Genomic DNA, 23,315 nt, shown 5'->3' on the forward strand with positions numbered 1-23,315 from the left:
AATCGATACGTAGTGGATAAGGAGGGAAGATATCTCTTGGTGCTGTTGCAAATGGAACATAACTTAATTACAGTGGCAATGTGTATGCGCCTAATATAGTACAGGGGATATTTTTGCAGGAATTTGTTAGCGAATTGGAAGAGTTTGCAAGTCGGGAAATGATACTTCTGGGAGATTTTAATATAGCCTGGGACCCTAAAATAGATAGGAGTGGAGATGGGGGGGAAAGGAACAGCATAATCCCCACAGGCCTTAAAAAGAAGTTTTGAAAACATAACACTGCAGGATGTGTAGCATGTGAAGAAGGGGGAGGAAAAGGGATACACTTGTCTATCACACATATATATCAATCCCTTTCAAGAATTGATTATGTATGGGCATCGGCCAGACTAATAGGGGACGTGAAAGGAATAGAGGTAGGATCTATAGCTCTGTCGGATCATGCTCCCCTAACGGTTCAGTTTAGTAATAGGGGGCCCTGTGCTGTTCGTTGGCCCTGGACGTTCCCCAGGGAATTATTGTACGATGAAGAAACGGCTGAGGAAATTTGAATTAAAATAGAAGAGTATTTCTTTATTAACGATAATGGTCAGGAATAGGGGCTGGGGCAGACGTGGGCTGCTGCAGTTTGCTCAATAAAGTAATGGTGAAGCTAACGGGAGGTTGGAACTGCAATTCCCAGCAGCCTTGAGAACAAAAATGTAGTTCTTGGTTTACGCGCGCGTTGCCAGCTGAACGTGATTTAGAACAGCTCATCACCCGGCACCGGCGCGGTGCAGGTGCAGATTATTTTGTGTACTAGGTGTGGTCGGTTGGATTAAGTCAGAGTTCCCTGCACGCCGCCCGTCACGGCACCTCGGCGGACTACAGGAAAGAACTGTGGGCCAGGAGGCCAGGATTCCACTGGGTCTGCCATTCTACACACCATTCTTCATCCGGGTAGTCCCGTTGGGCTCCCGGACTTAAGATAAGTACGGGGGGTGCTCTGACATGATGGAAGTTACTAGTGCGGTAGCTTTTTGGTGCATTCTGTGAAAGAACCCGGGTGTGATGTATAGGGTTTACATTGTGCATGTGGATCATTTTGTGTTTGCTACGTGCTTCTTTAAACATGTTGCAGCTGGGATTGTACGGCACGCTAGCTGACTACAGGGAGAGTGGGGGTTACAGTACGAACTTTAAGGTGCTTAAAGCAAAAGAGTTTAAAACGCGAGGAGAGACAAGTAATCCTCGAACATGGAGTCATGTGTGCTGAAACAACACGTGTCATTTGTTTGAATCAAACTAGCGCTAAGACTAGTGCTGGCTACAGAGTGCTGTTTGTGTTCATATAGGTTTGCTTATGCATGCCCAAGGGGCCATGAGTTCTGTCATATAATTTTGGGAAGTTTTCCCATTTGATTGTTCCAGTCTGCTTACTGCAAACTGTCCTCCATGTTTCATGTTGATATTGTACATGTATTAAGTTGTGCTTGACTAGGTATGATCAGGAGACCGGTATATTAGGGTGACTATCTCATTTTGTGTGCGTGCAGTCACGCAGGTATTGAGTGGTATGTTGATGTAAGAATATACTCCGGCAGGTTAGGGTTTTTTCCCTGTCCTCCCCTATTCCTGACCAATCTAGGTGTTCCCTTACCCTCTTTCCGGTGTTCCTAACTTCCCTACCCTATCCACAATCTCTCCCTAATCTCTCTTCCCCCCCATTGGCTGCCACATGGTGACCTGTGTGGTATAATCAGGTGCCTGTGCCTACCACGGTGGGAGGCTCGAATTCATTCGGCTTCTGTGGTTTGGGCGGGGGGGGCGGGCAGGGGGGAGGTTTGAACTCTCTTCCCTTACAAGTAGTGATTGTGACAGTAATCAGTCGGTCTCGCCGGAGGGAACATGGGATGCTTTCAAAGCAGTGATATGAGGTGAATTTATAGCTTTTAAAGGTCGGCGGGAGAAACAGAGGGCATAGATAGGAAAAATGGCTATAGTAAAACATTGAACGAGGGCCTTCTCCATTAAATTGAAGGAATTGAATAGTCAGCTGAATATATTGCGGACCCGGAGAACAGAGCGATCTTTGCTTCTAACTAAAGAAAGATATTGGGCCTCATTACGAGTTTGGAAGTAGCCATGCCGCTATTTGCGGCATGGCTGCCTCCAAACTCGGGTCCGGGTTCCTTGAATGAGGAATTACCGGGCCATTCCAACCTTGGAGGACCCGGTAATTCCTCATTCAATTTACCCATCCCCATTCCCATTTGAGCCCCCATAAGGCTCAATGGGAATGGGGAGGGAGCCAACAACGAGCCCGTTAAGAACGGGCCCGTTGTTAGCTCCCTGGTCCTTTAGCGGCTTCCGCTAAGGGTGGCTGGTTTTACCAGTTGCCCTTTGCAGGACCTGCTAAGGGACCTCGTAATGATGCGGTAAGGGGTTAACAGCACCGGCATCCTTACCGGCGCCGTTAACCCCTTACCGCCGACCTCGTAATGAGGCCCATTATGTCCATGCTAATAAAGTGGCTAAACTGCTGGCACAACAGTTGAAGGGGATGGAGGCTGCGAAGCTGATACAGCAAATATCACAGCCCGATGGGTCATTAGTTACTGGGACGGAGGAAATGACTGAAACCTTTGTGCAATTTTATGAATTATTATATGTCTCTAGCCACACAGATTATCAAGAGATACAACGCTATATGGAGGAGATAGATATGCCTACAATTACAATGCAGGAACAGGACAACGTAGATAGGCTAATTACTGAGGAAGAGGGGATGGAGGCAATAAGGGCTTTACCAACTAAAAAAGGCACTGGGCCCAGATGGGTTTCGGCTATCTTTTTATAAGAAATATGCAAGGCAGTTGGTCCCGATATTAAGGGAATTATTCAATACGATAGGGGCTAAAGGGGCTGTGTCACCAACTATGTTGGAGGCGATGGTAAGTGGTGTTTTGAAAACCTGTGAAAGACCCAATGAAATGCGGGTCCTATAGACCCATAGCCCTGTTAAACATTGATGTCAAGCTGCTTACTAATATCTTGGCAAGGAGACTAGAGCCACTTCTGCCTAAATTGCTGCATATGGATCAATCTGGGTTCATATAGGGCAGACAGATTTCTGATAACTTCAGAAGAGTCACCCATTTAATTGAAAACGTATAAATAAACCAGGATCCTGCAGTTCTAGTGTCTTTAGATGCTGAAAGGGTATTTGATCGCATAGAATGGCCTTTTTTATTTTATGCAATGGAACAGCTGACAATGGAGCTCAGTTTATTCGAAGGTGCCAGTTAACCATCAAGCTCTGCGATACAGTTGGCGATTAATAATCAAGTGTCTCGTGGTATAGAAGTGACTAGGGGCACCCAACAGGGGTGCCCGCTTTCACCACTTTTGTATGCCATTTCCGTGGAACCATTCTTACATAGAATTAGAGTGAGAAAAGATTTGCGAGGAATTACATTTGGTGGCGTGGATCATAAAATTGCGGCATTCACAGATGATATGCTGTTGATGCTGAGGGAACCCGAACGATCAATACCAGCATTGTTGGAAGAACTGGTGGATGTAGAAAGAGTTGCAAGGCTTAAGGTTAATATGGGGAAATCACAGCTTTTGGAGTTAGGTTTATCCACGTTACAAAAGGATACTTTGCCCTCCTATGCACCGTTTAAAATGACAGATAGTTTTATTAGATGTTTGGGGATTAAGATAACAAAGAAGGTTTCCCTGCTGTTCGATAGCAATTGGTGCCGAAAGTGATTGGACATTTCTTGGCTAGGTAGGATTGCCACTATTAAAATGATAACCCTCCTGAGGTTACCCTATACATTTCAAGCTCATCCGGTTAAAGTTCCTCTGTCTTATTTTAAATTGCTGAATAAAGAGATTAGGAGATGTCTGTGGCATAATAAAACTCAGAGAATTACATATTGAATTTTGAGGGCACCCAGAGAGGGTGGGGGAGTGGGATTGCCGAACTTTGAAAAATACTATGAGGCTGCACAGCTCCGGTTACTTCCGGATTGGTTTATGGGGGATGCTAGGACATCTTGGCTTACAATGGATAGGGCAGTGGCAGAGTCCCAGTTGGAAGGTGTATTGTGGTAAAACAGACAAGATAGACCTAAGAATACACAGACTAGCCAGATACTTTCAGTGGTTTTTGACCCCACTATTTGTGAACCCTCAATTTAACCCTGGGATGATACAGGGTCCATTTAAACAAAGGCGGAAAGTTAGCTGTACAAAGATGCACGATATGAAAATTGAAGAAGTTTTGGGAAGAGGCCACTAATCAGATTAAGAAAACAGTTGCCTCTGTAATAATGTGATCACCCAAGGAATGGTTGTGTGGTCTGTTTTGACCCCGGAAATTGTCTACCTACCAAAACACAAAGTAAAGCACTTCATGTTAATGGTAATAGCTGCATGGATGGTCATCACAGGTGCTTAGAAGCAGAAAAAAAACACTTGGGGTAAGAGACTGGTTAATTAAATTGTGGGGGTTTATTGCTTTGGAATGGATGACATAGAACCTTCAATGGGAACAGGGAAAAAAAAGACATTGAGACCTTTGAATGATACGATTATGAAAGGCCGTAGTGAACCCCGATTGAAGGAGGCTAACGTTACAAGAAGGATCAGAACCCTGCTAAGGGGGGACCAATGGGCGAAGAGTAATCACCTAACGTGAAAGATTAGCAAATGAACATTTGTTTTGTTTATTGTTTATGGTTCAGCAGACCTAGAGACCAGAGGCCTAGAGACTTTGCAGGATAAAGACTTGGCCCCAGAAGGTCCTGACATTGTTGAAAGGAACTGTAACCTCGTGCTGACGTGGCCCAGGAGTGTGCTTTGCTCAAAGGTCCTGCCTTGTCCCATGCTAAAAAGGTGGGGAAGGGAGAGCCCAGCTATACCATCCTGACTGATCATTTGGTGAACACTTCTTTCTTTTCTCGTGAACATTATCCCCCACTATTTCGTAACTTAGTTCTAAGGATTGGCAATAGTTTTTTTTAGTATAGGCCCTTTTTTGTTTGACAAGACGCCACTAGGACTGTCTTATTATTGTTTGATGGTCGTAGCTTGCTCCCATCTTAGATTTAGGTTTATATGAGGTGTTTTCCTCACCCATTATACTGTTTAGTAAACACCCTTGAACTGTGATCACTTGTGTCCGTCTTTATTGTTGCCACCATGAGTTCCTTACACTCCAACCACAGTCCCTTTAACGATTGGCAAGTAATAGTTTTCTGAGAGAGCGAAAGCTCACTCTCTCTAGACCTTAACGTGTACTTTAAAAGAGCACTGTTTCTATAAAGGGTTACTAGCATACATGTTAAACACAGTAGAAAGTTAACAAATAGGATGTCATGGTCCAATTGCAGGCTGCAAACTAGAACTAAGTGTCAGCAGTATTTTCCCCTTGCCTCTTTTGAAAGACCCTCGCCCACCGAGCAACAAGTCCAGGCATTAAGACCTGTACCACCTCCCAAAACCCCCTTAATGTAAATTAATATTAACACAATGTCCTTTGCCTTAATTTTAATACATTTTAACCCGATCCTTCGCCTTAATTTTAATCCATCCCTTTCCCTTCATTTTTTATTAATTTAACATGGCCCGTCCCCTTAATTCTAATTAATTCAATTGTCAAAAAGGGAGGAAAGAAAAGACCCTACTCCTGCATCCCAAACCTGAGAGCCTATACCCAACCCATGATTGGTGCTGCAGGGGGTCACGTGAACCAAACAGCACTTTACTGGATCTTGCCCAGGTAAAGGGCAACGGATAAAGGTGATTCCTGTTGGCCTGGCCCCTTGCCCTGCGACCCCTCCCCAACCCAGAGGACTACAGTACGGAGGCAAAGGGCATCACTATACAACTCAAACTTATTTGGTTTTCCTCTACTTTTCAATTTAGTCACAGAAGACATGCACTGATTTAGTTTTCCGCTGCTTTTCGATATAGCCACACAAGAACTGTACTGATTTGGTCTTTGTGCTACTTTTATATTTAACCACACAAAAACTGTACTTATTTGGTTTTTCACTGCTTTTAGATCTAGCCACTGGTTTAATCTATACTACTTATGAACTTGACCACAGTGGAGCTGCACTAGTTCGGTATCTGCTACTTCAGTATTTGGCCAAACTAGGGCGGCACTGTTTTCAATCTATAGGATCTTGTCCCGAAACGCATTGAGCTAATCCTGGACTTGTACACCTCCTTTCACAAAATATTTTTTTTTGTTACTAACATATGTGATTACGTTCCAATAACTATAACTATATTCCTAAATGAATTGAATTTAATAAATAAGTGGATACTATGGTATTGCTAAAATCACTTTCAAACTGATATACTACTGACTAAGTATCCTTATGTTTAGGATACTATGGGCCTCACTAAGTTGGGTGGTGTGTAAAAATGCGGCGGTGATGGCGTTACTGCTGCATTACCGCACCGCCCAATCACGAGTTTGGGGGGGGAAGTTGGAGGATTGGCCTCTCAGCTGGAGGTGAATGCGTTGACTTTCTGACAATTTTTGGCACAATTACGCAGCGCAATCACCACCGCAGTAATTGCTCCAAAAATGCCCCACTGAGTCCTATGGAATAAAAATAAAATGGGGACTTACCCCGCCACCGTCACTTATACCACCACCGGACCAAGTGGCAGTAATGGTAATTGCGTTGGGTGGTATTCTGACAGATTTACCGCCCAACTTGTGATGAGGCCCTATACTTTTCTCGCTGTCTGTCTGCCTGCAAGAGAACCATCTCAAGACGTGTCAAGACATAGAAGAACATCAAGAAAGAGCAGCAGCAAGTACCTTGAGACAGCCCTGGCCAGGATGTCTCAGAAGTAAGGCTTTTTATACATATTTTTTGGACCCCAGTATGTTCTGAACTCCCCTTTCTGGCCGGAGCCACTAAGAGTCCTTCCAGCACATGCCCCCATTGTAAAAAGCCAGGGCTTAGGGGGGGTTAACATTTTACCCCCAGGTTCTAGAAAGGCTCAGATTGCTTCAGTCTGCAGGGCAGCTTTTCACAGATTAAAACCGCTAAAGAAAATCCTTCCTTTCCTCCCTTTTGTCGTGCCACTGTTGTCACACAATGAGATCCATTACTGCAAAGGGATCTATTTAGGGTAACTAGACTGAGTCAAAGACTACAGATTCTGCAGAATGCTGCAGCCTGCCTAGCCTTGGGGGCCACCAAATCTGAGCACATCACCTCGCTATTAGGTAAACCCCACTGGCTGCCGGTTAGGAGACAGATTGAGTTTAAGATTCTGTGCATTGTTCACCGGGCTGTTCACTTCTCTGGCCCCATCTTTTTACGTCAATAGCTTAAAGCCTACACTCCTTCTCGTAGTGTCCGCTCTAGTGAAAAAGATCTCCCTGAGGTCCCATGTTTCCACAAATCCAGATCAGTGGGCTGCTCTTTTTCGGTCCTTTTTAGTTTTAGGAAACCACTAAAAACCATGCTGTTCGCGGTCTAATTTTCCTGCCCGTTTTTTGGTTTCACTCCGATCTCTTCTCTCTTTTTTAGCACCCATATGCCTTATTGGCCTTGGTTCGCGTTCTAAAAATTATAATACATACAGTGGACTGTATGAACTTCGTAGATATTTTTTAAGGACGGTTTACATTTTTCAATATTTATAAAGGAGTCTTTATGTACTTTGAGGTTTAGTTAAGTAGCTGCTTAGGTTTCGGTAATTTATATATAGGTGTCTTGCCATCCCCCTTTTTTTTTTTTTCTAAAAAACCCTGCTGGAATATCCCAAGAGAAGAAAAAGTTACTTACCACTGGTAACGTTCTTTCGACTGGATATTCCTCCCACGTATTCCTCATCTTTGGATATCTTTCCTTCCAGCTTTGACTGCTTCGGAAAAATGAATTTCGGCAGTGAGCGCCGTGCATCGATGAAATTGACTCGATGTCCCTCTGGCTTTCATCTCGCGGTCAACGTCATTGTTAGGTGTGAATATATATTCACTAACAAAACATTAGTTAAAGGGACGTTATGGTTAAGTTGCGCTACTAAAAAATGAAAAGAAAAGCCCTAGAAATTCACCAGTTATGGTAAGCTAAGCAACCATAACTCGGGCCACCACTGTGCACTGATCAGAAGCCTTCCGATTCGTACATGGGATTGACCCCGGGACTGCTCATTGGAACAGCCTTACATTGCACCCTGATTGGCTATGGCATCCATGCCTATGGACGTTGAACTGTTTATGTCGACAACAGCTTACCGGCATTAGACTTTGCTGTTGCCATTTCTTCTGCATGATTACCACCACAAGGTGACTGGCATTTAAGTTTGGACTACAAGCTCAAAACCTTATTCCACGCTATCTCTCTTGTAGAAGCTAGCCATCCCACCAAGACGTAACTGAGAATCTTAAGAATAGGCCTTGAAAATGACCAGAAGGTCAAAAGATGTCGGCTGTACTATTGCATAAATCTGTGGAATAAACCACATTACAGACATTACAGAATCGTGTCACATTATATATTTTCTATACCTCATAAGTAACCAATCTGAGCGCAAGTTGCCCGCCCCATTCTCCAATTTCTCTGTATAATTCCATTCAGATCATAGTGGGTGATCTGTGGGGTGGGGGCATTCGCTGCCGATGCTCATTTCTATACTTATTTTAACTGGTCTATCTGGTCCCATCAGAAGAATGAGGTAGTGGCACCTGGCCTGCTTGCGCTACCAATAGGCGTTTGGCCAAGTCATTGGTTCTATTAAGTACTGCTTCACTTCTCACTGAGTTTTTTTCTGAACAGGCTGCTTGCACCTCTGTTCGCAAGTTCCGCAAAAGGGCTGCTAACTGGTCTACCCCCTGATTCCATAACACTCAGGCAAGGCTTGAGACGTGGGCTTAGCTTTCTGTAACGCTTACCTCTGGTACCCTACAGGAATGCCTGGTCCGGGCTGTTCTGACGCATTGCCCCCTCACTCGGGTTACCTCTGCACTCAAGAATACCCCACCCACTCTCTTCCCCAGACGAACATGAGGCTGGGAAGGACCTGTATGAACTTAGTTCCTCTGGAAAATGGAGGTCAGGGGGCTGGGGGGGCTGGATAACCTAAGGTAAGTGTAGGTAGTTAATATGGTTGTCTATTGCTTTCTCTCCCACCTCCCATTCCCTAAGGTAGGTGGGTGGCTGGCGCGTCGCAGATTTAGCTCACTGTAATGAACTGAGTACTGAAGGGCAAAGTTAGCTGGTAGGTATCCGACTCCAGTTACTTCACTTAAGGCTAGTGGTCCAGACCGGCTACGACCCACTGGATACGGATGATAAGCAGGTAAGTTTTTGTGAAGCGTTATTCTAGATCTTGACCGCTTCGCAATGTAAAACGTAGCTTGTATGTGCAATGTCTTTGTAGATGGGTTGAATGTTAATAGTCTCTACATTTCTTCACTTCTAGGCTATACACCAGCAAACTGTCTGGACTCAGAGCAGAGCAAAGAAGGTAGAATATGTATGGAAGTGAGTCCAAGTTAAACCGGGTACGGGAACTGGGAGGTACGTGGTATTTCAGTCTTACTATTGTCGTTTTCTGATTTCAGGTTCCCAGGAGCTGTGACTACTGTGGACTGCAGACGAAGGACCTGAGACACTGAGTTACCAGGATAGGACGTCACAAGTGTTCCCGAGTCAATGTAAGAATCAAGTCCGAACACAAAGCAGTAGAACTCACAGGCAAGTAGTTCTCCAATTCCGAGTGAGAATGCAGCAAACCGCGTACGTGCCAATCGCACGTGCAAAAGAAACAAGAGCGATAATCGTAACACTGCTCCGTTAGAAAGCAGAGGAAACGCTAAGCGCAGGGAGTGGTCCAGGGTCAAGTTTTATAGCCGTCAACCAAGCCCCGTCAGCAGTACTCTACCAAGGATGTCAGAGCCATCTTTAGTTCCACAGTGGGTTCCTCTTTGACAGCCATGTTGGGATGGGTTTCCGTCTTGTTCCATATACGCCTCTGGCAGCCAGCCATCCCTCCCAGAAACCCATCGTTCCCTACACTGTCATGAGGGGAGATCCTCCTGGCCTTGACCCATCTGGCTTGTACCCGCACTGAAATTGTGACAAGAACACCAGCAGCAACCAAGTGCATAAAGAAACAGTGCTGCAAAAAGGAAGCAGGTAAACATTTACAAAACACCAACTGCTATGCACTGCCACCCATCCTACGCACATGTATATGCCAGAAATCGTAAACCATTACATTTCCTCCTACTTTAAGAGCACACCTTAAAAATTGCTGTTACCACTGCACACGTTACTGTAAATCATTGTGCACCATAGCAGCAATGACATTTTGATTTTTTTTTTTTTAAATGCAGCATGGATTTTCTTTTTACACAGACCCAATGATTATTTAAAGAAATACAGGACCTGGCCACATTGCACAGCACATTGGTTCAAAGTATAATACTTATGAGGTACTAGTTATAAGGGTCCACAAAGTGAACAAATAAATGCAAGGTTGTGGACTACAAAGTAACAAAATACCTGCTCCAACATATTCTGTTCTTATTCTCCACAGATAATGCAGCAAAGAGTACTACAACATTTCACATTCCTTACACAAAAAACAGCACAGGTCCTCCCCCCATCCAAACAGTAAGTATGAAACGAATGCTATCATACGTCTGTACAATGGCCACAGTGCAATGTGTGCAGTTCTGCAATGCACATACCAATGCCACAATTAGCAATGTACACCCAAAAAAAACGACAGCTTGTGGCTACGCCCTGCACGCTTCACTACACCCAGTACAGTGTACGCGGTGCAGCCATGCACTCAATATTGTAGACCCTGGCCACAACTAACTACAGTCCCAAACATGTTCATGCTGCAAGACACCAAACTGCGTACGATGGCCCAGCCACCCACATACACTGTTCCAGGGCGCACACAGTCTGCCATCGTCCATGGTTGCCTCGTAACACAATGCACATATAAATGTTCCTTAGGGACTGTAAATGCAAATTTTTGGTATTTTGGCATGTGTGCATTCAGTGCAGCATTTCTCCTTATACGTCGTACTAACTTCACCATAATGACACTACCAACCATTTGGAAAAGCATGGTACAATGGAAACACGTACCTGCCCGATTCCTTTTTTTCCCAGCATCATCTCCGGAAAGCGAAACCTAACATATCTCTCATTCAACAGGACAAATGCTCATTGTAAAACAGCCTTGAGTGGGAAGCATGATTAGGACAGAAATCGTATGGAATTGTACAAAAAAAGGAAAGATAACTTACACTGCAGTTGCTCTCCCATGTGTCCCAGAGGTAGTCTGCAATGACTGAATACGCTGTACACCGCAATTTGTCATGCACTCAATACAAGCATGGAAATTGACCAAGTTATGCAAGTACAACTTTACATTATATGTGTATTAGCATTGAAATATATGTGGCTGCAGTTCTGTATGCATATTTAGGCATTTACTATACTGCACACTTTCTCTGTTTGCATTGCACAAAGCTTTGTGACAGCAGTATTCACGCGCCGCTACAGTGCCATTTCGCCACCATCCCCCATGCATTGCATCTAGGATTGCACTTCCTTTTCTTGCCATTCTTCCCCAGCCTCTGCAATCCAGACACAAAAGGCAAGACGAAAAGGGAACGCATTTTGTGTTGTGAAACAGCACACCTTATGCTCACTCGTGCAATGCTACATTACCTGTTTTGCCTTCACTATGCCCTTTCTCACAATCACCAGTTCTACCCACCCACATTGTAGTCAAAGTAATAACAGCCAGAGGTGCACGCAGCAGTCAACCGGCACACAAACTTGGACAGGGCACATTTCGATGTTGCAAGTGTTAGCAAAACAGCACCTGCATTCTCATGCAATCCAAGGGGACCCCCATGACGTTTTAGTTTTTTCCATTTTTCCTTTGGACACACACAGAGCCATTGTGGTGTGGGTCTAACAACACTCGTTAGCACTGTAATTTCTGTATAAAAAGAAAACATGCAAGGAGCGTCTGGTTGGAACATTTGAAAGACATTTCGCTTGTGGGTTAACATACAACGCTATTCAATAACACTCACTAAATGGTCATTGAGTCAGCCACTTATGACTACATCCTTCCCGTAAACTCTTGTCCTGTACGCTGACAGTAATAACGGCTACTTACATCTATTCTGATTCCTGTTTCTTCTTAGATATCTGGCACCTTATTGCGCATGCTACTCTTCCACATTCCTACAGACGGGTGGTGGACCAAGCCTATCAAGATTACCATAAGCGATGTGTTTTCTGTCGTTATCTGGGTCGACCGATATGGCCCTGTTTGTCTAGTTGCGGTTCCGGCCATATGAACCAACTTGCAAATGTTTTTGATATAAGGCATCACAGAAGCAACAACTGCTACCTTCTTTACCTTGCAAATAAAATGGCTTCTTCCACACGGGCCACCAAGGACCATACATTATTCCTTTTTCCACTTTGTTAGACAACGACAAAAGGACAGAAGTGCTCAGACGGCATTGCACACTGGATTTTAATTGCAAAATAAAAGAGCGGTGATAACAGCCGCCTTACACGTTCTTGCAAACCTAGTATGGGAATGTTCTGCAACCGTATGCTCTGTGTGCGCAAGTGTGCTTTTGCTTTTGTTTATGTTGAGCCTTTGCGGAGCGAGGTGCTCACATGACAGAGTGTGCTAGGCTTGGACGCACGTAACGAAAATACCTGGAGTGCACACCGTGAGCGGCCAGACTGTTACCTCCAAGGCCCTAGACATGCACACAAGGCAGTAGGGGCGTTGCAGGTACAACACAACATAGTACACTGACTGCAAACATCCTCATAGTGTCTGCAAAGCACTCCAAATCCCCAATGGAGTCTGCCTACACTCAGCAAAGAATGATAGTCACCTGTGCAGCAACCCGCCAATAAAATATATGTGAGTAGCTGCGTGAATGGTGCAAATTGCAAAACTGTGCAGGTAAAAAAATCCTTACAAGTCTCAATGTCTTACTACAATCCCTGAAGCAAGGCTCTGTTGACGGCCACACCATTCCAAAGAAAGGGAAATACTAGCATGTCGTACCACTGCTGCAGTAGGAAGTCTACCATGCCCTCCACAAAGAATATACGAATGTGGACACTTCCAAATTTAAAAGTGTATGGGATGTAAGAATGTATGGTTACATTAACGTATAGAAATGAATTAAGGCAAAAGTAACCCACTCTTTATACATGTGTGTGCAATGCACATACCTATACCACTGTGCTCCCATACATGTCCGCATTGGGTTGCGTGGGTTGTGCCCAAGGCCTAGCCTCTTGGGTACATGCGGAGGCCTACGGCCACCACCCATGCACCCAAGCGCCTAGTCTTTGTGCACACCCACTACAGGTCAATAGAGCCATGCATGGCAACATGTGGCCACATAGCTTTCCTGACTACAGGTACATATGGGCATAGTAACAAACCCAAACAAGGACACATTCTCAAACCTCCTTCCAACCAGTGCCCAGACTGTTACCTCCAAGGGCCCTAGCTATACACACAAGGCATTAAGGGCTTTGCAGGCACAACACAACATAGTACACCGACTGCAAACATCCTCATAGTCTCTCCAAAGCACTGCCTATCCCCAATGGAGTCTGCCTGCACTCACCAAAGAATGTTAGTGGCCTGTGCAGCTACCCGAAAATGAAGTATATGTGAGTAGGTGCGTGAAAGGTGCATATTGCCAAACTGTGATGGTTAAAAACCCTTCCATGTGGCAATGTCTTACTATCCTCCCTGAAGCAATGCTGTGCGTGAGCACTAGCTTTTTGGGAACATGTGGAGGCCTACGGCCTCCGCCCATGCACCCAAAAGCCTAGCCCTTGCCCACAACCACTACACGGCAATGGAGGAATGCATGGCAACATTTGCCCACGTACCGTACTTGCCAAACCTACTACTTCCACCAACACCTCTACCCACCGCTACAACACAATGGAAACCCACAAAGACAGCATAAGCACTGACACCCCTAAGCAACAGCATAATACATTATCAATTTTTTCCCCCCCATCATCTGCAATGCAGTCCCCGTTCCTAATGGAGCGTCCATGCAGTCGCCACAGAAAGTTGTCGCCTGAGGAGCTATCTGCATATTGCTGCATTGTTCGCGTACATCCCTTGCACACCACCGTATTCTTTCACCTAAACAAATTTATCATAATTTCCGCTTTTCACTCCCCCAACCTTTTCATGCCCTCTTTCACCCACCCGTTTCTGCAAACCATGTTTTGCAACTCCTTCTGGCGCAGCAAAATTTCTGAATGGCTCGCGTACACCACTAGCACACCACTGTGTTCTTGGACCCAAACAAATGCATCATATTTTCTGCTTTTAACTAGCCAAACTTTTCATCCCCTCTTTCACCCTCCCGATCCTGCAAACCATGTTTTGCAACCCTTAGTGGCACGGCACTATCCTCTGATGCACCATGGCGGCATTTCCCAAAACGTTGCCGCACAGCACGCTTCCCTCCAGCCAACCACCGGCCACGTCCAATGTTCGCCGACATCACGGCGTACTGCAAGCCAATGAGCATTCTGCCCGTGAAGCGAACAGGGAAATGGGTCACGTGACCGATACCGATACAAAAAAGGACAAATCCAAAATGGCGACTACGACTTAGATACAAACTAGGAGGAAACGCTGGTGGAATTCAGACACAACAACTAGGTAAGCCATAAGCTCTAAACCAATTTTCCAATTGCAGTCGCTCTCTATCATATTGAAAGCATGAACAACTAAGTTAAGAAAAGAACGCCACTTGCAATATTGGTAATTTACTAACTAAGAATAATCCAATGTTGGCACGCCCCATTGAGATTTTAACTGGGAGACAGCATGAGAGCTGCCACATAACACTGTAGAATACAATACTCGCAGTCATGGAATAACTGCTGAGACTCGTTGGTAATTGCGAAGCGGCATATAATTTGCCATGCAAATGTGGGGCAAGCAGCCACAATTGAACAACGTTGAATCCAAATAACGTCATACCTGAAGTGATCTAGATAGATGGATCCCGTGAGTCTACATAGTCCTGACCTCAAGCACAGATGCGAAGAGTCGCGCATATGTATACCCGCGAAACAGCACGGACATATGAGTCAATGAAGCACTCACATAGCATGCTAATCAGCACTCATGTAATTTTCCCCAGGAAAAAACATACCCGGGCAATTGGACATATAGACCTGAACCGAGATACAGGCTAAGGCGAAAAATAAGGATCTCACTGGACGAGTCCAAACACGGATGGAATAATCCACAGGTAAACGCCTGTCCGTAAATCCACCCCTGTCCAAAAGATACTAAGAAAGGATGTGGGGACTTTGAAAAATAGTAAACTAAGCTATTGATTTACAAATTATCGTAACTAATTAAGGAAACAAACCTGAACACACGCAAGACTGGTGTACATACAGCAGGACTGCCAGGTAAAGACTTTAAATGCATAGTGCATGACATGACTAATATCATCAAGGAAGTACAAAACAATAACCTTAGCCATTGTCCTATAGATCAGGATGAACAATGACGATTGGCAATACACAAAGTATTAGCTCGCTCTCTACATATGAAGATAGGTGAGTACCTCAGCAGTGCCTCAACAAGAGTATCATACAAGTCCACAAGTGGGAAACTGACAGTGTCCCTCTTCTACCCCCCCCTTATAGGGCACGAGAAATGAAACCTACAACGCCCGCCAGATACCCAGAGAAAATCCTGAGTCTACTAAGTGGATAATAAGACATAAATGAAAATTGTCATATTTTAATATGATGTATATAAACCATTATATGTCCTGAAGAAAGCGGAAATAGATTGATAACCGCTGAAACCGGTCGACGATAAAGGAACTGTTTTGGGAGTGATGACCTAAACCCCGAGAACCACTATTACTTACTTGTGGGCTGGGTTAAAAAACATCAATCTAGCTCTTTAATAGTAGACAACAAAATAAACGCTGTGAAGTTTTTAGAAATACTTGATCAGAACTGATTAAGCACCAGTAAAAAATAAGACAATTTGGAGGCCATACAAATAAAGGTCCTCATCGACCTCCAAACAGTGTGCACATACTTTTAGAGACACAGGAAAGCAGTGAGAGAAGATAGGGTAAGCCTCTTGTCTATACCTCACCCTAGACAGGCGATACACCAAAGCTCTCTAGGGACATTTCCAGCACTTTGAGGGACAGCAAGATGCCTTTTACAGGGATACTTCGCTAATTGCAGGGACTCCAACCAACAGGAATAACTTGATCATTGTACGGTTCTGTCTATGTTGTGTTATATCAAAATTTCCTGCACAAGGACTGGATAAGGAACTTTGAATGAGTGGCTCCCCGGTGGTTGGTCCTGGGGACGTCTTAAAATGGGGAGGCAGTAACCCTGGGCTACTGATTCAAACGCCCACGCATCTGAATTAATACCTTGCCATTCTTTCAGATGCTGTGAGAGTTTGCCTCCTACCGGGGTCTTGTGGGTTAAGGCCTCAGAGAGGTTTTGAGGCAGTTGAAGCAGCGGCTAATGGTAAGGTAGCCATTGCTTGGGTGGGCTTTGCACCCTCCCTCTTTCACCGCGAGGGAATCTTCTTTAGCCTCTCGTTCCTCGCACGAAGGAGTAGAAGCGAAAGGACCTACCCCTCAAAGATGATCCACTGGGGTGAGATGGTTGTGGCTATCTGATACCAGCAGCAAGGGATTTGGCTGGCGCCTTTGTGGTCTGCAGCTTCTCTAGGCTTTCATCAGCCTTGATGCCAAACGGCAGAGTGCTGTCAATGTTGAGGAGCGGAGACTGTACGTCTGGTGCAAATACTGACGTTCTCAACAACGCAAACCTACGTATCGCAGTGCTAGCAACCATGGCTCTGCTGATGCCGTCAGCAGCGTCCAGTCCTGATTGAAGAGACTCATACATAGCCTCCTTTAAGTCTCTTACAATATTCAGGAAGCCGTCTCTTTCTTCCCCTTTGGGAAAATGCTCAGCCGCAATAGCTATACAGTCCGACAGGGTGAACGTAAAATTTAGCTAAGGCGCAAGTGGCATTTGCAGATTTAAGAGCCATGCTCCCAGCAGAAAACATTTCTTAGCCCAAGCGCCAACACGCTCATCATCCCTGTCTGGCTGTATGGATCGGTAAACCGCCTGTTTAGAAACATGTTGCTACCAGGCTTTCTAGTCTATGCTTTGCTAAATAGTCAGGATCACTACTTGAAGGTCTGTAATTTTTGACAAGGTTCTTAGTCACCGCTGGACTTGTTTCAGGAGCCTCCCAATTCGCCTATAACCTTTTCTAAAGGGTGATATGAAAGGGAAGTACAGGATCCTTCTGCGGACCTTTTTCGTGCATGTCCGTCAGGTTGAATAGAGGCGCAGGTCTGCCCCATCCCAAAAAAAATCAATAACCTTGGGCATAAGCTGCTGTAAGAGGCATCTGCAGGGTCTGGACTGACAAACTAAAGATCTGGTGAGATGTCTATATCACGGGCAGACTGAAGGTTTTCATATAAGTCCTTTAACATAGACTCTTCTGAAATAAGGGCTTCTGGAACATTAGGCGTGCCAAACTCCAAGCCAAAGGGTGGCGTGTCTTGGTCTGATGATTATGCTCCTCATAATAAGAGGATAGAAGAAATCCTTCCTTGGCAAGGGCTTATAGGTTTGCTCTACTGCCTTAGTGAGTAATGGCACTGATGGCTTGGAGCTCAAAGGCGTTGATGATTTGGACAATGATGGTGTTGATTATGTTGATGTTTTTGACGATTTAGCCATTCACTGACCATTAAAGGGCTGGAGCCATTCACTGACCATTAAAGGGCTGGAGCCTCGACTTGATGGAGTCTTCAACGATTTTTCGTTGAGTCCTCGAAAGATCTTGATGCGTCTCCGGACTACATCCTGGGCTCGAGGACATGCAGGATTTAGGCTTAGCCCTTTCCTTGTTGGCCTTTGACAGTGCCACTACAAACACGAAAAGAGAGCTGAGAGGACAACAACTTGCCCACTACTAGCACATCCTCAAAATTAGGCGAAGCCTTGAACAAAAAAACATAATATTGCTAGGGAGCTATTACCTCTATATCCAGATTGAACCACGGAATGCTTTGCACGGGAACAAGCCTTGGTCTACAAAAATAAGTCATAGAACAGGTTTGCAAAAATATATCTCATAATTTTATTCATTTCAAACAATGTTAAACAATCCTTGTAGGTAACCAGCATTTCAATAAAATAGACAATGAAGTCTCAGGAAAAGTGCAAGTTCAGAATAGTATCACCATAAATGGTGATTAGGTATACTGGCAGACAGAACAGGGGTGAAGAAGGGACTGTAGACAAGCATAATGCTATCCAAGTACCAAGTTCACTAGTGTTGTGTTTTATGAATACCAAAACATAAATCACTTCAGACACTGCATTTAATCTATTCAGAATTCAGACATACTCATTTTCTCTCATAACTTCCCAACATGTTTCTTTCTGATTATGTGTGAAAAAAAGCTAAACGGAAATTCATCAGGGGTAGTCTGCAGTCTTCCAAATCAACTGCTCACAAGAACTAACTAATCATTAAAAATTAGCCTGTAAAATTGAAAAGCTAAATAAACAGAAAAACGAACAAAACTACAAACGAAATGCTATTGCGCATAAACAGTATTAAAGTCCAATAGAATATAGACTCCAAGCTTCAGGGTCCTGTGATTGGTCCACTGTGTTCTAGGTGCAAAGCAGCAGGAGGATTAATTATCTGGAAAAAGGATAATCAGGGTATCAATAATCATCACCCTGGTTTCTAGCTCTACTAATAGATTTAGAACAGTTACAACTTAACTGGATACACAATTCTGGTTAGTTTAGTGGTGCCCCATCGATAAATGATAGTAACACCACTTATAGGTTAAGTGACAACAGGAGAAAGTAAAAAAGACCAACCATGGTGATATCAGACAGCTAAACACATGGAAATTCACGTGCTCCCTAGGTCTTTAGTAAGTCTCAAATTTAGACAAAACTGGTGTTGGAAAGGAAGTGCCACCTATAGTGTTGAACAGTTTTCCGTATGTTGCTGGATGACTCACCACTCTTTTCCTTGCAAGTTTGCACAGGATGAAAACTGAGTGTCGTCAATCTTTGAACCCTGCACGCCTCGACTGTAGGGCTGGAGAGGAGCTGCCTGAACAATGGAGAACACTTATGCCCATAAAAGTGGACAATACTTGTTCAGGCGATGAATCCAGTCGAATGTTCTGAGAAAGTGGAAATAGTTACATGTTAGTCAGGTCAAAAATATGGCATGTCATTAGGTGTCCTTTCTACTAGGTGGAATGCTTACCACTTTATATGGTCTAGGGCCATAGCTGGCACGTGTCGATTGCGTGTAGTCCACAAAAATGGAGCCTATAAGTACAATGATGCACCTTCTGCAGTGTGTGCGGTGGGCATTAGAGGAACGTCTGATGCATCTATTTCGTGTACGCAGAAATAGTCTACTAAATGGATACGTCCGATGTTACGGGTGAAACACCCTATGGGGTAGAGAGAAAGGGAAGAAGAAATGGTGAATAAGAAAAACGCGTACATCTGTAGATTCAAACGTGCCTTTTTGTTTAAAGGCTGCCATGTTCAGACTTACTTATTTCGGACCGTCCTCTTAGTGACATAAAGTAAGGAGCATCAGATTGGGGACATGAAATGAACCCAAACAATCCGGCTTAGTACTTGGCGGTCGATCTAGTATGGTAGCGTCGGAATCCACAGTCTATCACAGTCGTGGCTGCATATCCGCATGGTAACGAGAAAGGGAGAGAAAAGTGGAAAAACATAAGGAACCAATTGGAACCATCTGTATTAGAGTGTGACATCCCATTTAGTTGGTTTACCAAGATACTCGCTCTTCTCCCGTTCTTCGGCTACTGCTCGCGCTCCTCCATTGGTCTCGGGGCATAATCACATGACCCTGCTACGTGCATTAGTACGTTTTCCAGCGCTGTGCGGAGTATTTGATTGGTTGATGACCATTTGGCCCTGATTATGTTACTTGGTTGGGCAGTGCCCATTTGACTGAATCTTTTGGTTGTGGTGAAGTCCGTTTCACGTAATGTCTTAGGTCCCTGTTCGGCAGAATCTATAGACAGCGCAGGATTGTTCATGATGTTGGCACGCCCCGATTGATCTGTACAGCAGGTATTTTGGACGTCTACGTATGTACCCTTTTACATGTCCATAGTCAGGAACGTAAATATGGGGTCTAGGTGAAAAAAAATGGTCTCATTTATACATTCCAATCCATTTTTTTCATTTAGGCCACTAATTGAACTGTTTGTGAGAAAAATGTGTAGCTCTTTTTCAAGAGAATGGTCTTGTCTTTATTAGTGTCCATACTAGGTACCAGTTTATAGATCACTGTCCATTTAAAATCGTCCGGCAGATGATGTTGTTCCACCCAATGATCAACCATTGGTGCATTCCTTGTATGATTTTTGAGGCAACTCTTGTGTTCACCCATAAGCAACTTGATCTTCCGATCTGTCTTCCCGATGTACACTTTTTTGCATGGAAACCATATTGCATATATTACCAAGGCCGAATTGCAATTGGTGTGGAGCTTTTGTTTCCAAAGCGATCATAGTCCTATGTTGACTTCAGTACTTTTAGAGGTATATTTGCAGTATACACATTGTCCACAAGGGTGATGTCCTCCAATTCGTGGAAAGGCCCATTGTTGTGTTAAACTAATTTGTTGTTGGGGTTTCATCGTAACGTCATTCCTTGTCACCTGTTCTTTCACGTTTTTGCTGCGTTTAAACGCCACTACAGGTCTATGGACAGGTAAGTCTCCTTTTTCAAGAAATTGCCAATTTCTTAGGACAATTTTCTTAATGTCATTAGACATATTACTGAAGGTGTTCACAAAGACCAACTTCTGGTCGGTTTTGGCTTCCGAGTGTTCTTTATATTCTAACAAAGATTTGCGGTTGTTGTTGGCGTGTAGCACCTTCTTACTGTGTCTTCTTACTGTGTCTTTCGGGTAGCCCCTCCAGAGAAGCCTGGATTCCATTTTAAGTGCTTCTTTGTAGAAGTCGGTTTTCCTCGAACTGTTCCGTTTGAGCCTTAGAAATTGTCCTAGTGGGAGGTTGCCCCTTACATGTTTGGGGTGAGAGCAGGTGTAATGTAACAAGGAATTTCTTTCTGTAGGCTTACTGTATGGTTTCAAAAAAATGGACTTCTTGTCAGGGTCCACTGTAATGGTAATGTCCAAGAACTCCAGTTTCTCAAAGCTAAAGTTGGAAGTGAATTTAAGATACCTGGCCTTTGACAGTGTGACAGGTGCATGTTTTTTTCCTTTTTCTTTTGAGGGGGTTGGGGCCTCCTTCTCGAAACATGGATGTGTTTGGACCAGTAGTTCATGTAGTACAACATGAAGAAACGACTAGAAATATGGAAGAGGTCAAATGTATATTTTAATGTGCATGAATAACTTGGTGCAAAGAAGTATTTCTCACAAACATATTTCTGTTTTACAGTTGAATATATTTTTACTCATTTCTAAAATACTCCCAATGGGAACGGAACTCGTGTTTTTTACTCAACATTTTTTTTTACTCCCAACTTTCAAAAATAGAGAGTAAATTACTCCCACTTCAAAATCTTATCTGGAGCACTGTGTGTGCCCACCTATACCAGTCTCCCAATAAGGTGCGTGGTGTGATTAAACCCAAGCTACATATATTCCTCAGTTTCAAAAAGGAACAATTCCAGTCTACAAGCTTTCCTTCACCATTAAAAAGACAGATTTTGTTGTACAATCCACATGTGGATAGAAATTGTTTTTGATAACATATTGTCCACGAAATGGAAAAAAAAAATAGTCCTTTTTATCTTCCACATCCTTTTGATACTCACAAAATGAACTGTAAACTAATTAATAAACTGATAGACCCCTGAAACCTGCCTACAGTAGTCTCTGTTCAGAAGTTACACCCAATGTACCAGTCCACAGGAAACTAACCTCCAACCCCTCTGATCTCAACCTAACAGCAGACCAACAGTCATTCCTTCGGTCTTGTGATTTTCTTTTTTATACTCTTGTTCATCTCATTTCAGACAAGGGTAAAATCTCTCAACTGTCCACTAGAGGCACTAGATGATTTCATTGGAGTTGTGAAACGTGTTCCCAGGCCCAACGATTGACATTACTTAATCGGAGTACTTTCTTTGAAATTGTACACAGGAGTCTTCATTCCTGACGCTAAACAACGTAATATCAGGGTTTCGCCACATGCTGCTGCCAGCCTGAACAAGACTAGGCCTGAGCTAAGCAAGAGCACTGTGCACCTTTAGTGCCCGAGCATGGCAACACAAGTGGGTGTTAACACTATTAGCAGATTAGATAGTCCCTCAAATAAAACAAAATCTTTTTGATGAAAGGGCGCCTGCATTTGAGCGCCCCTTCATCAAAAGCAAAGGTTTTCCGAATTCAACATGGTTCCACAGATACAACAGGCATTAATGCTGTTTATGCTGGCTGGGCAAGAACGCAGAGGCCGGCTGCGATGGAGAAGGTAAGTGGAGGAGAAGGGGATGGGTTTGAGATGTAGGCACGGGAAGTAGGAGAGGTGACCGAGGTGGTGGGCATCGAGGAGAAGGGCCAGGGAAGGAGAATAGTGTCCATAGTGTGTGGGACCCAGCAGCTTCATCTGAAAGCGAGCACCGACTATGCATTCACGCCCTTTGATCAAAGGAGCCGATTGGCTGACTTGCTCCCACTGGGTACTAATTTCGGAGAATCTGTCCTGTAAAGGTAGAACATTTGCAAGGCACATTTTAAATCTAGAACAATCTTGGGGGAAGGCAAAGGTAAGGCACACATTTCTTTGTCTGATGGAAGTTTGACAGGGCCTTTTGTGTAAAACATAGCTGGATTCTCAGGAGTACCAATGCTCAGAAGAACGCGTGGCAAATACTTTTTCAATCACGGTTGATACTGTAGTATTTTCCTGTATACGTCCCAAGGGCACTAAATGAGTTAAAAAGGACAGTGCACTGGGATGGCAATGCAAACTTGCACATCAGTTTTGATCAGTAACGTGGCATGCAGTGTACTGGGCCCGACTTTGGTCTTTGCTTTATGTTTTGAGCAGGGGTGTTGCTAGCTCTGGAAAAGACCCGGGGCTACACTACTGTCAGAACTGTCAGGACTGGGGGCTAGCTAACCTTTTGGTTGTAGCTCCTGAGATTCTATAC

The 23,315-nt window shown here is 44.1% G+C and overlaps 1 protein-coding gene across 2 annotated transcripts in view; it reads right to left on the reverse strand.

The window, feature by feature from the left end:
* DENND2D (DENN domain containing 2D) overlaps nucleotides 1–23,315 on the reverse strand; it is a 964,922-nt gene that overhangs the window by 451,909 nt on the left and 489,698 nt on the right. The gene's annotated exons all lie outside the window — the stretch shown is intronic.

This window comes from Ambystoma mexicanum, chromosome 13 (assembly GCF_040938575.1).
Source record: "Ambystoma mexicanum isolate Mex_15411 chromosome 13, UKY_AmexF1_1, whole genome shotgun sequence".
Lineage (NCBI taxonomy): Eukaryota > Metazoa > Chordata > Amphibia > Caudata > Ambystomatidae > Ambystoma > Ambystoma mexicanum.